This window comes from Kogia breviceps, chromosome 1 (assembly GCF_026419965.1).
Source record: "Kogia breviceps isolate mKogBre1 chromosome 1, mKogBre1 haplotype 1, whole genome shotgun sequence".
NCBI lineage: Eukaryota > Metazoa > Chordata > Mammalia > Artiodactyla > Physeteridae > Kogia > Kogia breviceps.
The window spans coordinates 74241386-74256370 of record NC_081310.1 but is presented as its reverse complement, the minus strand read 5'-3'; positions in this window follow the sequence as shown (position 1 = coordinate 74256370).

Here is a 14985-nt window from a genome sequence, read left to right as displayed (position 1 = left end):
AATAAAAGTATGATTTAAAAAAAACTACAATAGGTGTAAGGTTAGGTTGTTTATTTGACATGTTTCTTGTTTCTTGAGGTAGGATTGTATTGCTATAAACTTCCCTCTTAGAACTATATCCCATAGGTTTTGCTGCATCCCATAGGTTTGGGGTCATCGGGTTTTCATTGTCATTCGTTTCTAGGTATTTTTTTATTTCCTCTTTGATTTCTTCAGTGATCTCTTGGCTATTTAGTAGTGTATTGTTTAGCCTCCATGTGTTTGTATTTTTTACAGATTGTTTTTCCTGTAATTGATATCTAGTCTCATAGCGTTGTGGTCAGAAAAGATACTTGATACGATTTCAATTTTCTTAAATTTACCAAGGCTTGATTTGTGACCTAACATATGCTCTATACTGGAGAATGTTCCATGAGCACTTGAGAAGAAAGTGTATTCTGTTGTTTTTGGATGGAATGTCCTATAAATATCAATTAAGTCCATCTTGTTTAATGTATCATTTAAAGTTTGTGTTTCCTTATTTATATGAAAAATAGATAACTAGTGGGAAGCAGCCCACATAGCACAGGGAGGTCAGCTCCGTGCTTTGTGACCATTTAGAGAGGTGGGATAAGGAGGGTGGGAGGGAGATGCAAGAGGGAGGAGATATGGGGATATATGTATATGTATTACTGATTCACTTTGTTATAAAGAAGAAACTAACACACCATTGTAAAGCAATTATACTCCAATAAAGATGTTTTAAAAAATTACAATGTACATACTAAATTAAATAAGCTATCACAGTTATATTAATATGAAACACATTTTAAAACAAAAATATAATCAAGAATAAAGAGGGCCACTTCAAAATGATAAAACATATACAAACATTCTAAACTTTGGTAAATATAAGAACATAACTTCAAAATATTACAAATAGAAATAGAAAAGGAGTAATGGACAAATGTGTTCCCTCTCTGAGCAACAACAATGAAAAATTGAGAAGGAAAACACCGATTTAGAAGATCTGAAAAAGACAATAAATAATTCTGATATAAGGAATAGATACAGAATCTTTCATTCTACATATGAGAACACTGTTTCTCAAGAACATAATTATGTATATGAAAAGTGATAATTACCAATGATGAAGCAATTCTCAGTAAATTTTAAAGAATCAGTATCAAAATAGACTATTTTCTCTGACAATAACGACATTAATGGCAACAACAAAGATAAATTTAAAAATCCTATGTGCTTGAAAATTTTAAAAGACATGAGTCAAGGAAAAAATCAGAAAAAGAGATCAGAAAATAGTTAAAATTAAATGATGAAATATACTAAATAACAAAACTTGTGGGATGCAGCTAAAATAATACAGGGAAATTTCTAGCCTTAAATGTTTATATTAGAAAGTCTGAAAGAATGAGCTAAATATAAAATTAATGTTAGACAAAGAACAATAGAAGAGATTCAAATACAAAGAAAGATAAAAATGTAAATAATGATAGGAATAAAAAATAATGAAGTAGAAAAATGAAGATACAGTAATCAACAGTGGGAAACATTTCTTTGAGAAAACTAATAAAGCAGATATGTCTCTGGCAAGATTGAGGAAGAAAAAATGTTAAGGCACAAATAGCTAATTTTAATATGGGTGAAACTCATAACATAAATGTTGAATAGAAAAAGAAATAATGGAACACAAAAGAGTTCAAAAATATGTAAAACTTAATATTTATGTATATATACATATGTGATAAAGCTTTACAGAAGAGTAGGGGAATGATAAGCAGAAAATGGTGAACAGTGGTTCCCTTTGTGGAAGAATTGAATAAGAGCATTTTCCAAAGTGATTTTGGATCCATGGGTTTGATTTATTTCTTAAAATGCATAATAGGTATTCAAGAATTAATTGAACTACTTTCATTTCTTTTAAATTGTAAAATATTTTATAATAAATTAAACATTCTATATGTCACATATGAGCCAGGAGAGCATCCTGGCACATGATTCGTGGGCTACCATAGGCAGGACCTCTGGTACTTCCTGAATCAGAGTGTGAAGCTGAGTGTCATTTGGATCCCTGCAGCAGTCTCAGGCTGCTGGACTCCTTATCCTCCCACCACATCTTTCTTCACCAGTTTCCTCAAGCCACCTACTTTGGCTTTTGTAATATCCAGGGGTATGCATTATTAATGTTTGCATTAGTATCTTTTCCTTTTTCAATCTCCTTTTGCTGCTCTTTTTTCTTTGCCTGTCTCTAAGTATTGTTGTTTTACAGGGCTCTGTTAAGTGGCCACATTATATTTAATTCCATATGCTTTCTTTTTATGGGTCATCTACTCTCCTGACTTCAATTACTGTCAAATCACTTCTGTCCAAGTGAGACCTCTTCCCTGATTTCCAGATCTGACCATTGGATTGCTCACTTGATGGCACCAGTAAAATGTTTAAAACTTACCTTGAACTTCTGAATTCCTTATCTTTTTTATAAAATTTTTTTCCTTTTACTTACTGTTTTGAAGAATGACACCACCAAATGACAGTCACCAAACCTAGAAATGGAAATCATTCAAGAGTTCTTTTTTCCCCCCTCACTTTCCTCATGAAATCAAACAACAAATCTGGTATATGTCTCAGAATCATCCCCAAAACTTTTCACATTCCTTCCTACTTCCATGCTCATAGTTATCCTGGATCATTACTGACCTCCTCACCTCTAAATGTTCATTCTTCCAGTCCATCCTCTATATTAATGTCAGAGTGTTCTTTCTAAAATCTAAATTTTATCAAGTTTCTTCTTTGCCTTAAAACCCTGTAACAACCTAGTTGGGAAAAGAATTTGGAAAAGAATAGACACATGTATATGTATAGCTGATTTACTTTGTTATACACCTGAAACTAACACAATATTGTTAATCAACCATACTCCAATATAAAACAAAAAATAAAAAACAAATAAATTAAAAAACAAACAAAAAACCCTTTCCAACTTCCTATTGCCTACCCAACAAATTTTAAACTCCAGAGAATGCATATAAGGTCCTCCATGATCTGGCTTCTGCCTACCTTTTCAGACTTATTTCTCACTCCCTTTCTTTCTCTTCCCTTCACCCTTTCACTGACAACCAATACATTATTTGTTATTGTTATTAACATACTAACATTTATTGAGCACTTATTACATTCCACGTACAGTATACATAATTTTACAGTGTTGTCTTCTATGATTTTCAAATTAACTCCATGAGGAAGGAATTATATTATGTCCATTTTATGGATGAGCAAAGTGATACATGCAGATGATCATGGACTAATAAGTTGTAGAGCCAGAATTTGAACCCAGATGAGTTCTTCTGAATTACTTACTGTTTCCCTAATTGTGAGACTGTTCTCCCCTCCAGGATTTTGCTTTACAAGGAAATCTTCCCCTCTTAACCCACTTAAGGTTCAAGACTCAGTTCACATACCACCTTCTATATGAACTTTGCCTTGCTCTTCTAGGTGGAATTGACTTTTTTTTTCTCCTTCTTCATTCTTTCCATCATAGTTTCCATAGGACTTAATCGCATTTATTTTCTTGTTTTCCACCTCTTGCAGATTGTAAGGGCAGTACCAAAGTCAGTCATTTGTGTTTATTTGATGAGGACTTATTGATAAAACAATAGCCCTGTACTTGGTTGAAACTCAATGTTTGTTGAATTCGGTTTCTGCAATCTTACCCTCTCCTGTTAGTTATTCACATCAGGAACCTCCACTATACTATACTCTTACAATTATAAATGTTTTATAAATGCTTACATCCCACATTCTTCTATTCCATTGCTTATCATAGTGCCTCAAATATAATAAATATTCAGTAAACACTGGTTAATTAAAGCATTGCATTCCCCCAACACATGGCAGTTATATCAGTCTACTTCCCAGACTTCATATTACCTTTAGCACAAAGAATGAGTAGACTCAACATTACTTATTTTTTTTTTTGACAGAATCTTTTTTTTTTAATGAACAAAAGACTTGAATAGTTGCAATAGGGAAGAAACTTTGTGTTCTATTACAAGCTAATCACTAAAGGGATGTTACCTATAAGCTTAAATTATACATAATGGTCCATATCTGAAAACACTGCCTCCCAGGTAGTGAGTTTTAAGCTAAAATCCTTTTGTTTAGTTCACAGAAAGCATGCTGACCAGATCTGCCTGTGAATGGCTGCAGGAAGGAAGAAATTAACACATCCCCTCTGGAGTCTGGCCAGAATCAGGACTTTTCAACATTACTTTTTACTAAGGACCTATCGTAAAATTTTAGCCCCAGCTTATAGGTGTAGGGACGTTTGCAAAGCTGTCTTACTATCATCTACTATTGCCTATTCCTGCACCCAAATAGTTACAGAGTTCTTATGAATCTGCCATTTTAGCTAACCTTATACACTGCTAATTTCTTTAGGGAGAGATTTGGCCTGAAGAGATCACTCTTTTGAGGTCAACTTAAGAAAAAGAAAATGTAAGCCAAATGTTAGGACTTCCAAGAAGTCATATCTATTGGCCTGGGATACAGTATCTCTAAAAAGAAAGCTGATTACTTGAGACAGTTTAAATGATAGAGAGCAAAGCATTAAGCCCACTGAGCTGGAAGAACATCCAAATTGTTTCATATAGCTGTTTTATCTTTATGGAAGTCAAATGTATATAAGTCCAAACAGGAAACTTATACCACAAACATATTAAGAATAATTATTTGCATAGTAAGAGAAATAGCCACATGACCTAATTTCCAATAAGATTCTCCATGTTTTCTTAGTTAGGGAATCTATCAATGCACTTGAATATTTGTTTAAAGGCTTTTTTTTATTGGATAGAGAACAAATAGAAGCTCAAAGCGCTGTTTATCATGGTGTTGTTTGTGGTAGCAGGAAGATGATAGCAGTCTGCATTTCAACCCTGAGAGAGTATTAACATAAGGTGGATGCAGATGATGTAGTACTCGGCAGTAACCAGAAGCCACAAGCTGGATATATGCATAGCAATAAGATTGTATCTTAAAATTATATTGTTGCATGAAAAAAGTAAGATAGCTTGTATCTATAGCACAACAGCAGTAGTGTAAATTAAATGACATGCACACAAACAACCATTGTCATTTTCCAAAGATTTATATAAAGAAAAGGTTTAAAATCAAGCATATGAGGGGAGTTGACTAGAGTGAGAGCAAGATATAGGGCTACAGAATGTGAATGAAGAGAAAACAAGTTAATAAATAAAACAAGAGGTGTGACTTGTGCAGACTAGTAATAATAGTATGCCACTGCCTGCAGAGCATGGTTAACTCAACTCTGCAATTGGGGTCTTTGTAAAACTAAAATTAAATGTAAATTTAAGAAGAGAAACAAATGCCAATTGATGATATAGAATGATACATTCTTGAAACTGTGCTATGAGGGAAAATATGTTGTGCAAAATTTAATTTGCATACTATTTCAGAACAAGTCCAGATGTAACATGAGACACATTCCCTCATGTATTAAAGTATTGTCTTCTTTTGTGCAGCAGAGAATATGCATTTATTAGTCACAGAAGAGCTATCATTCTTCTTCCACTTTATTGTGCTGTTTAGATTGGTACTCTAGTGTTAATCTCAACCAATGCATAGAATTTCTCATTTAGAAGCTAATTGACTCAGTCAGATCTACGGAAATTCTCTAGGTTGGGTCACACAGATGGAAAGGAACCAGAGAGGTTCTTCCTGCCCTTGCCAATCATAGAAGAGGAACTAAATAACCTCCTGATACAAATACATATAAACTCTGTTTGTAGGTGTTTAAAAGTACTCTTTCTAAGACTTTAGAGGAGAAATACATTAACTTATTATAGTACCAGTGGTAACCATGTTTATGGTATAGCAGTAAAAACAATCATAATCCCAACGATAGATTAGGGAGTGGACTAACCCCAGGTCCCTAAAGTCTGACAAGAATACAGTAAATCCTCAGGTAGATCTATGAGTGCAATGATGACAGGGGCTTATGTACGGTGGAGCTAAGGTTTCTTCTGGGCTTGCATCCAATAGCCAGGAAATGTAGAAAAACTTTACCCTTGGTAATTAACTCCTCATTCAATAATTATTTGAGTAGGAAAGGGTTAAAATCAATGTCAGTGTTTGCATACTGCCATTTTTCTATTTTCAGAACCTATCATCTTGGAAAAAAAAAAAAAAAAAAGGCAACAACACACAACTCTAATGCCCTTAGCAGATGGATCTGTGTTATTGCAGAACAGGGACCTGGAAAGTCTCCATATACCAAGCTATAAATATTCCTTTGACATTTATTATCCTCACTTGAGTTCAGGTGCTTAAATTCTTGGACTGAAGTCATGTTTGTAGCAGAAAAAAGCTGATCTTTAAGCATACCTTGTTGCTGGCTAAATTATTAGCAACAGACAAAGATGGAGGGTAAGTACGCCAGAGCAATGGAATCTCCCACTTAAGAGAGGTCATGGAACCTTTAGGTCAAATTAGTTGAAATTCAGATTCACTTGTAGTACAAATTCCCAGACACCTCACCTCAGACAATTTGATGGATCACATCCCAGTATCTCCCCACCAACCCCCAACTTTCCAAATATGTATCTACTAGTGTGGTGTTCTGTGGTCTTGAATTTGAGTCTCAGAACTGCCAGCTGCACTGGGTTGTAAATTCAAATTCCAATGAATCTCAATTCACATTGCCTTAAGGGAAGTGTAGGATTATGTAAACCAGGAGATAATAACCACTATAAAATCCTTCTAATAAAATAAAATCAAGTTAAAGGTATCACCATAGATTAACAGTCCTTCTTCATTAAGGGCTGTGGACTCCTCAAGTGTGGTTATTTTGTGGCTCAGGTGAGGATTTAGTAGTATTGTTCTTAATTAGGAACCACTTAATTCTCTTGGGGATGATTACTTGGTGCCTGGAATAGGTTTCGTTCTGAGAGGAAAAGAATCCATGCATGACTTTTCCTGGGATATTACATAACAAAGTCTTGCAGATATATCCATCCCACAGCTATTCCTAACCCTAGCCCAGAGGACCCAGAACAGTGTGAAGCTGAAGAAGACGCATAGGCCTCCTCCTTTATCCTGTCCTTCCCCAGCATGAATGACCCCTTAGCGGCTGTCAAAACAAGCTGATTCAGTGTGATGTTGTACCAGTACATTTATAGTGTTTGGAACTGGGCAACACATTTTAAAGGGATATTGTCAGACTACATTGTCTAGACAAGAATGAGGGGTCTAAAATTTATGAAATATAAATACAGTCAAAGAAGTTAGACTTCTCTTTTCCAAACTAAACATCAATTAAGTGTCATGGTGCTAAGTGCATAGACTTAGAAGCCAAATTGTCTACTTTCAAATCTTGATTATTGCAATTAGTAGCTGTGTGACCTTGGGAAAGTTATTTAACACTTCTGTACTTCGGTTTCCTCATTTGTAAAAGGAGGAAAATAATAGTGCCTACTTTATAATGTTGTTAAGAGAATCAAATGAATTAATCATAATAAAGTGCTTTGGACAGTATTTGAACATATCAAGGCTTTATCAGTGTTTGACAAGTAAAGAATATATAAGCTGTTTTCAAATATTCAAGGAGCTATGATGTATAAGTATAAAGAGAATTTTATTCAAGTTGCTATAGGTCAAGTGTTCTTAATTTGGGTATCCATGGAAAAACTCCAAGGAGCCCTCCAAACTCATGAAAGTACATGTGAGTTTTGCATATACACATACTTTTCTGGGGGAAATGTCCATAACCATTCTTTATATTTCCAAAGAACACCATGCTTTCAAAAAGATTAACCATTGGAAAGAATACTAAAATAAGTGGATGAAAGTTTCAGGGAGTTCCACTTTGATTTGTAGGAAAGGAACTATTCTTAGGGGGTTTTTTTGTTTGTTTGTTTTGGCTCCTTTTGGTCTTCACTATGGCATGCAGCATCTTCGTTGTGGCATGTGAGATCTTCATTGTGGCACACAGGCTCTTTGTTGTGGCACAGGGGCTTCTCTCTAGTTGTAGCATGCAGGTTTTCTCTCTCTAGTTGTGGTGCGAGGGCTCCAGAGTGTGTGGGCTCTGTAGTTTGTGGCACGTGGACTTAGTTGCCCCGTGGCATGTGGGATCTTAGTTCCCTGACCAGGGATTGAACCCACATGCCCTGCATTGGAAGGCAGATTCTTTACCACTGGATCACCAGGGAAGTCCCTATTCTTAGGCTTTAATCATCAAAACCCAGTGGGTCATCTTGAGAACATCAGAAACTGTATCCCAAGAACTGTTTCAACTGATGCTAGATGAACACATCTTAGGGGTGGAGGGTAAACTAAAGGGGTATAGACCAGGGATGCTGAGCTCTATCTCACCCCGAAGGTCTCTGATAATCAGACTCCCCTTCTACTATGACCTTGACTACATGCTGAGGGTAAAATTGAAGGAAACCTGGTTCATGAATGACCACTTCATCCCCACCAGCCACATTTTTTGTGTGTTTTGTGTTTTGACTTCTAAGACGTCAGTTTGTCATAGCAGCACACCTAGCATACTCTAACTAATGTACAAAGGTTGATAAAGTAGAAAGCTGAAGAATCCTGGTTCCTTGGCAGCAATCTGGAACTCCTATGACTATCTCTAGACTTCTTGTTGAAAATAAACTCCTATTTGTAGTAGTTTTTCTATTATTTACAAATGAATAAAATATCTTAGTGTTACTACTGTCAATGTTCATGAAACAGTAAGCAAGAAGGTTCAAAGAAGGTATATAGTAATATTATTTCTGAGTTTTAATTGAGAAAGTATAACATTTTAAGTTATTTAAAAGTAAATTCTATCAAAGAAAATAGACCTGAAGCTACAAAAATAGTTGATAAAAAAGGAGTGTATATATAATGTAGGATAAGAAATGAGAATATGAGTTTGATACAGAAATGAACTGGGGTAAAGAACTAATGAAAGGAAAAAGAAGCAGGATAAAAATCACATTATGTTTCAAAAGTTGGATCCAGTTCTAAGGTGAACATGTTCTCATGAAAATAGAGAGAAGCTGCACATAGAGAGACCCTTCTCTCTTGAATATTTCAAATCCTCTCATATAAAGCAGGTCAGTTCCAGTGTAGCAAGGGGCTATTGAAAGATCTGATGTCTGGGGCAGATACACTGAGGCTTTCCGTTTTTCTTGTACACAAAGTTGGGGCGTTTTTTCAGAGAATTTCAGAAACCACTGGTAAAGGTCCTTGTAAGACTTTAAGCATCAAAACAGCCAAAGACCACCTATGAATAAAGCTAAATGTGATTTTTGAGACAATGAAACTCTGAGTTCTGGAATACAAATTGTGAGGCTTTGTCCCTGAAGGGAAGAAGTGCATATAAAATTCACTGAAGCATGGAACTATTCAGAAGTTTAGTTAAGAGATCAAAGAGAGTAAAAAGCAGAGAAGAGGCCCTAATTTGTGCTAGATCTTATTTTTCTCAAATTTGTTAAATTGCGTCTCATTTCTTATGAATTTATTCAATATTATAGAATCGAAGTAGATAAAACATTCGCTTATGTGTTACAATGTTTATTACATAACTTTGGTTTCGTTTATTTATTTATTTTATTGGAGTATAGTTGCTTTACAATGTTTTGTTAGTTTCTGCTGTTCAGCAAAGTATCAGCCACGTGTATATACATATATCCACTCTTCCTTGGATTTCCATGCCATTTAGGTCACCACAGAGCATTGAGTAAAGTCCCATGTGCTATACAGACTGTTCTCATTAGTTATCTATTTTATACATAGAAGTGTATATATTTCAGTCCCAATCTCCCAATCCATCCCACCCCTCCCTTCCCCACTTGGTATCTGTATGTTTGTTCTCTATGTCTGTGTCTCTATTTCTACTTTGCAAATAAGTTCATCTATACCATTTTTCTAGATTCCATATATATGCATTAATATATGAAATTTGTTTTTCTCTTTCTGACTTATTTCACTCTGTATGACAGTTTCTAGGTCCATCCATGTCTCTACAAATGACCCAATTTGATTCCTTTATATGGCTGAGTAATATTCCATTATACATTTATACCACATCTTCTTTATCCATTCCTCTGTTGATGCTGTTTAGGTTGCTTCCATGTCCTGGCTATTGTAAATAGTGTTGCAATGAACATTAGGGTTCATGTATCTTTTTGAATTATGGTTTTCTCCAGATATACACCCAGGAGTGGGATTGTTGGTTTGCTTTAAAACTTCATCACATGTACCAAGAGAGGGCCTGACCTCTTTACACCATAAACAGCCCTATCTATTGAGAGAAATGGCTGCTTCATCAACTGGAAGAACCAGATTTTATGGACAATTCAAGTATACGATAAAGAAAGTTAGCTGTTTTTTACATGTTGTTAGTGGTGAATCATCCCCAAAGTGCTATTTGTCACTTACTTTTGGTATCTTGATCTTTGAAAGAAGTGCTATGGTTATTTTTAATGTTCTATATCTAAATTTATTTTCAAATAACTATGTGATGATCCCATGTGCTTTACATTATCTTCTGGACAACTTTCCTAGTGTCGGCTCAGAAGTGTACTCATTGATAAATGCTTTCCTTCAATGGTTATTTAAAACCATGAGCTATAGGCCAGGCATTGCTGTAGGGACCAGGGCTAAAGAAGAATAAGACAACTTTTCTGTCTTCAAGGAGCTTAGAGTTGAGGAAAGTAGGGGAGAGGGAGTGATGCTAACCACTCTTAATAAGGTGCATAGGCTGATGTATGATAGACAGGATAGCCCCAAAGCTTGGTAATATGGTGAATTTGGAAAAAGGATTGAGAGACAGATATGAATTTGGATGATTCTGATTTCTGTCTTAGAAATCATTGGTTAGATGGTTTATAGTCCACAAATGAGGAGAATGCAGAGCTAGGTGCTGAGTCAGGCCTGCAAGCAGCTGCCCAAGGCATCAATCTATAAAAGATACTAAAATACCATTGTCATAAATTATAGCTATGGGGCCAGTTAATGACTCAAGTTTATACATGCAACTACTTAAATTGGTGTTTTCCAGGTAAATTGGTCCCAATCTTGGTAAACTGTAGAGCATGTGGAAGAGGAATAAATGCAGCCTTTCATTGATGCCACCCTCTTTCCTTTGAGGAATGGGGAGGCATGCATTCAAGTTGCAAGGTGTAGCTGCATGTCTTGTCTCCAAACTTGAGAGCAGCCATGTGAGTCACCTGAGGCTAGTACCTACTGTCAACTACAATTCTCAACTAAAGTATGGCAAGGTGCTATTTACCTAGAACATGTGATTTGTTATATTTATTTATTTTACTAGTTAAATTTAAACATCTTAATATGCTTCTCAAGGGGCTGACTAGTTGACAAGAACTAAAATAAAAAGTAAGGAAAACTTATTAAGATGTTTTTTCTTTAATTTCAGAACATGTACTCTGCTTTGATGAGTGAAAGTGAATTAGTGAATCTATTTGTTTCTCCTATTTTATTAGACATTTTCTTGAATTTAAAGTGAAAGATAAAATAGAGCAACATTCAACCTCTGGTATATCAGAAAATTACTTTCAAGATTTTGTTACTGAAAGGTGATTAATTGGAAGTGGGATTTTTTGTTTGTTTTTGTTTTGTTTGGTTTTGTTTTTGCAGAACTGACTCTACAGCACACAAAGCAAAATAATATTTGACTAATTGCTGACATTACTATAATCTTGCTAGGTGGCCTGTTGCACTAAATTTCACAATATGAAACCAAATTATATTGCAGGGAATATTTACAAAACTCAACAATGAGTTTATTTGTCCTCAAGATTCTAATTATACCTAATTCTCTGTTTCAAATATTATAGGAAAAGTGCTAAGGAATTTTATTTGTAAATCTGGCTTGTGGTTTTTAGAAGCATTTAGAATAGCTCATTAAGATGAACTTACCTACAGTGTTGTACAGGTTCTAGATGGATAAAACATTCATTGACATGTTAACAAAGTTTATTTCCACAGTAATTTTTGTTTACTTTAAAACTCTATCACATATGTGAACAGAGACTCTGACAGATTGCCGATGGTTAACTAGTGAGAGAGTGTATGAGAAAGTAGATAGAAATGTAGGCTTTTGGGAGGAACTAGCTAAGAAGAGAAGCAAGGTAGCAACTAGAAGGGAATATTGGATTAAGGGTAGCTTTCATTTTCTTTTTTCTTATTTATTTTCTTCTTAAATGAGAGGGACTTGAGCCTGTGTATGATGTATGAGGAAGGAGATAGCAAAAAGGGAGAGAATGCAACTGTTGGTGCAAAGTCCTGAAAGAGACAGGAAGGGATCATACAAAGAGCACAGGTAGATAGATTATTTTCGACAGAGAAAGAACCTATCCTTTGTTATTGTTGTTGTTGTTGTTGTTTACATCTTTATTGGAGTATAAATGTTTTACAGTGTTGTGTTAGTTTCTGCTGTACAACAAAGTGAATCAGCTATATGTATCTATATATCCCCATATCCCCTCATTCTTGGGCCTTCCTCCCACCATCCCTATCCCATCCCTCTAGGTTGTCACAAAGCACGAAGCTGATCTTCCTGTGCTATGCAGCAGCTTCCCACTAGGCAATCATTTTACATTTGGTAGTGTATATATGTCAATGCTACTCTCTCACTTCATCCCAAATTCCCCTACGCCGCTGTGCCCTCAAGTCCATTCTCTACGTCTGCATCTTTATTCCTGCCCTGCCACTAGGTTCATTAGTACCACTTTTTAAAATTCCATATATATGTGTTAGCATACAGTATTTGTTTTTCTCTTTCTGAATTACTTCGCTCTGTATGACAGATTCTAGGTCCATCCACCTCACTACAAATAACTCAGATTCGTTCCTTTTATGGCTGAGTAATATTCCATTGTACATATGTGCCACATCTTCTTTATCCATTCATCTATTGATGAATATCTAGGTTGCTTACATGTCCTGGCTATTGTAAATAGTGCTGCAATGAACATTGTGGTACATAACTCTTTTTGAATTATGGTTTTCTCAGGGTATATGTCCTGTAGTGGGATTGTTGGGTCATATGGTAATTTTATTTTTAGTTTCTTAAGGAATCTCTCTACTGTTCTCCATAGTGGCTGTATCAATTTACATTCCCACCAATAGTACAAGAGGGTTCCCTTTTCTCCACACCCTCTCCAGCATTTATTGTTTCTAGATTTTTTGATGATGGCTATTCTGACTGGTGTGAGCTGATACCTCATTGTGGTTCTGATTTGCATTTATCTACTGATTAGTGATGTTGAGCATCTTTTCATGGGTTTGTTGGCCATCTGTATGTCTTTTTTGGAGAAATGTCTGTTTAGGTGTTCTGCCTATTTTTGGATTGGATATTTTGTTTTTGTGATATTGAGCTGCATGAGCTGCTTGTATATTTTGGAGATTAATCCTTTGTCAGTTGCTTCCTTTGCAAATATTTTCTCCCATTCTGAGAGCTGTCTTTTTGTCCTGTTTATGGTTTCCTTTTCTGTGCAAAAGCTTTTAAGTTTCATTAGGTCCCATTTGTTTATTTTTGTTTTTATTTCCCTTACTCTAGGAGGTGGGTCAAAAGGATCTTGTTGTGATTTATGTCATAGAGTGTTCTGCCTATGTTATCCTCTAAGAGATTTATAGTGTCTGGCCTTACATTTAAGTCTTTAATCCATTTTGAGTTTATTTTTGTGTATGGTGTTAGGGAGGGTTCTGATTTGATTCTTTTACATGTAGCTGTCCATTTTGCCCAGCACCACTTATTAAAGAGGCTGTCTTTTCTAAATTGTATATTCTTGCCTCCTTTGTCAATGATAAGGTGACTGTATTTGTGTGGGTTTACCTCTGGGCTTTCTGTCCTGTTCTATTGATCTATATTTCTGTTTTTGTGTCATACTGTCTTGATTACTGTAGCTTTGTAGTATAGTCTGAAGTCAGGGAGCCTGATTCTTCCAGCTCCATTTTTCTTTCTTAAGATTGCTTTGGCTATTCAGGGTCTTTTGCGTTTCCACACAAATTGTAAAATTTCTTGTTCTAGTTCTGTGAAAAATGCCATTAGTAATTTGATAGGGATTGCACTGAACCTGTATATTGCTTTGGGTAGTTTAGTCAATTTCACAATATTGATTCTTCCAATCCAGGAGCATGGTATGTATATCTCTCCATCTGTTTATGTTATCTTTTATTTCTTTCATCAGTGCTTTTTATATGTTTCTGAGTACAGGATTTTATCACCTTAGGTAGGTTTATTCCTAGGTATTTTATTCTTTTGTTGCAGTGGTAAATGGGAGTGTTTCCTTAATTTGTCTTTCTGATATTTTGTTGTTAGTGTATAGGAATGCAAGAGATTTCTGTGCATTAATTTTGTAACCTGCAACCTTACCAAATTCATTAATTAGTTCTAGTAGTTTTCTGGTGGTATCTTTAGGATTTTCTGTGTATAGTATCATGTCATTGACAAACAGTGACAGTTTAATTTCTTCTTTTCCAATTTATTTTCCTTTTATTTCTTTTTCTTCTCTGATTCCTGTGGCTAGGACTTGCAATACTATGCTGAATAATAGTGGTGAGAGTGGGCATCCTTGTCTTGTTCCTGATCTTAGAGGAAATGTTTTCAGTTTTTCACCATTGAGAATGATGTTTGCTGTGGGTTTGTTTTATACGGATTTTATTATGTTGAGGTAGGTTTCCTCTATGCCCACTTTCTGGAGATTTTTTATCATAAATGGGTGTTTAATTTTGTCAAAAACTTTTTCTGCATCTATTGAGATGATCATATGCTTTTTATTATTTAATTTGTTTAATATGGTGTGCAAATTGATTATTTTGCATATATCGAAGAATCCTTGCACCCCTGGGATAAATCCCACTTGATCATGGTGTAATGATCCTTTTAATGTGTTGCTGGATTCTGTTTGCTAGTATTATGTTGGGGATTTTTGCATTTTTTTTTTTTTTTTGCGGTAC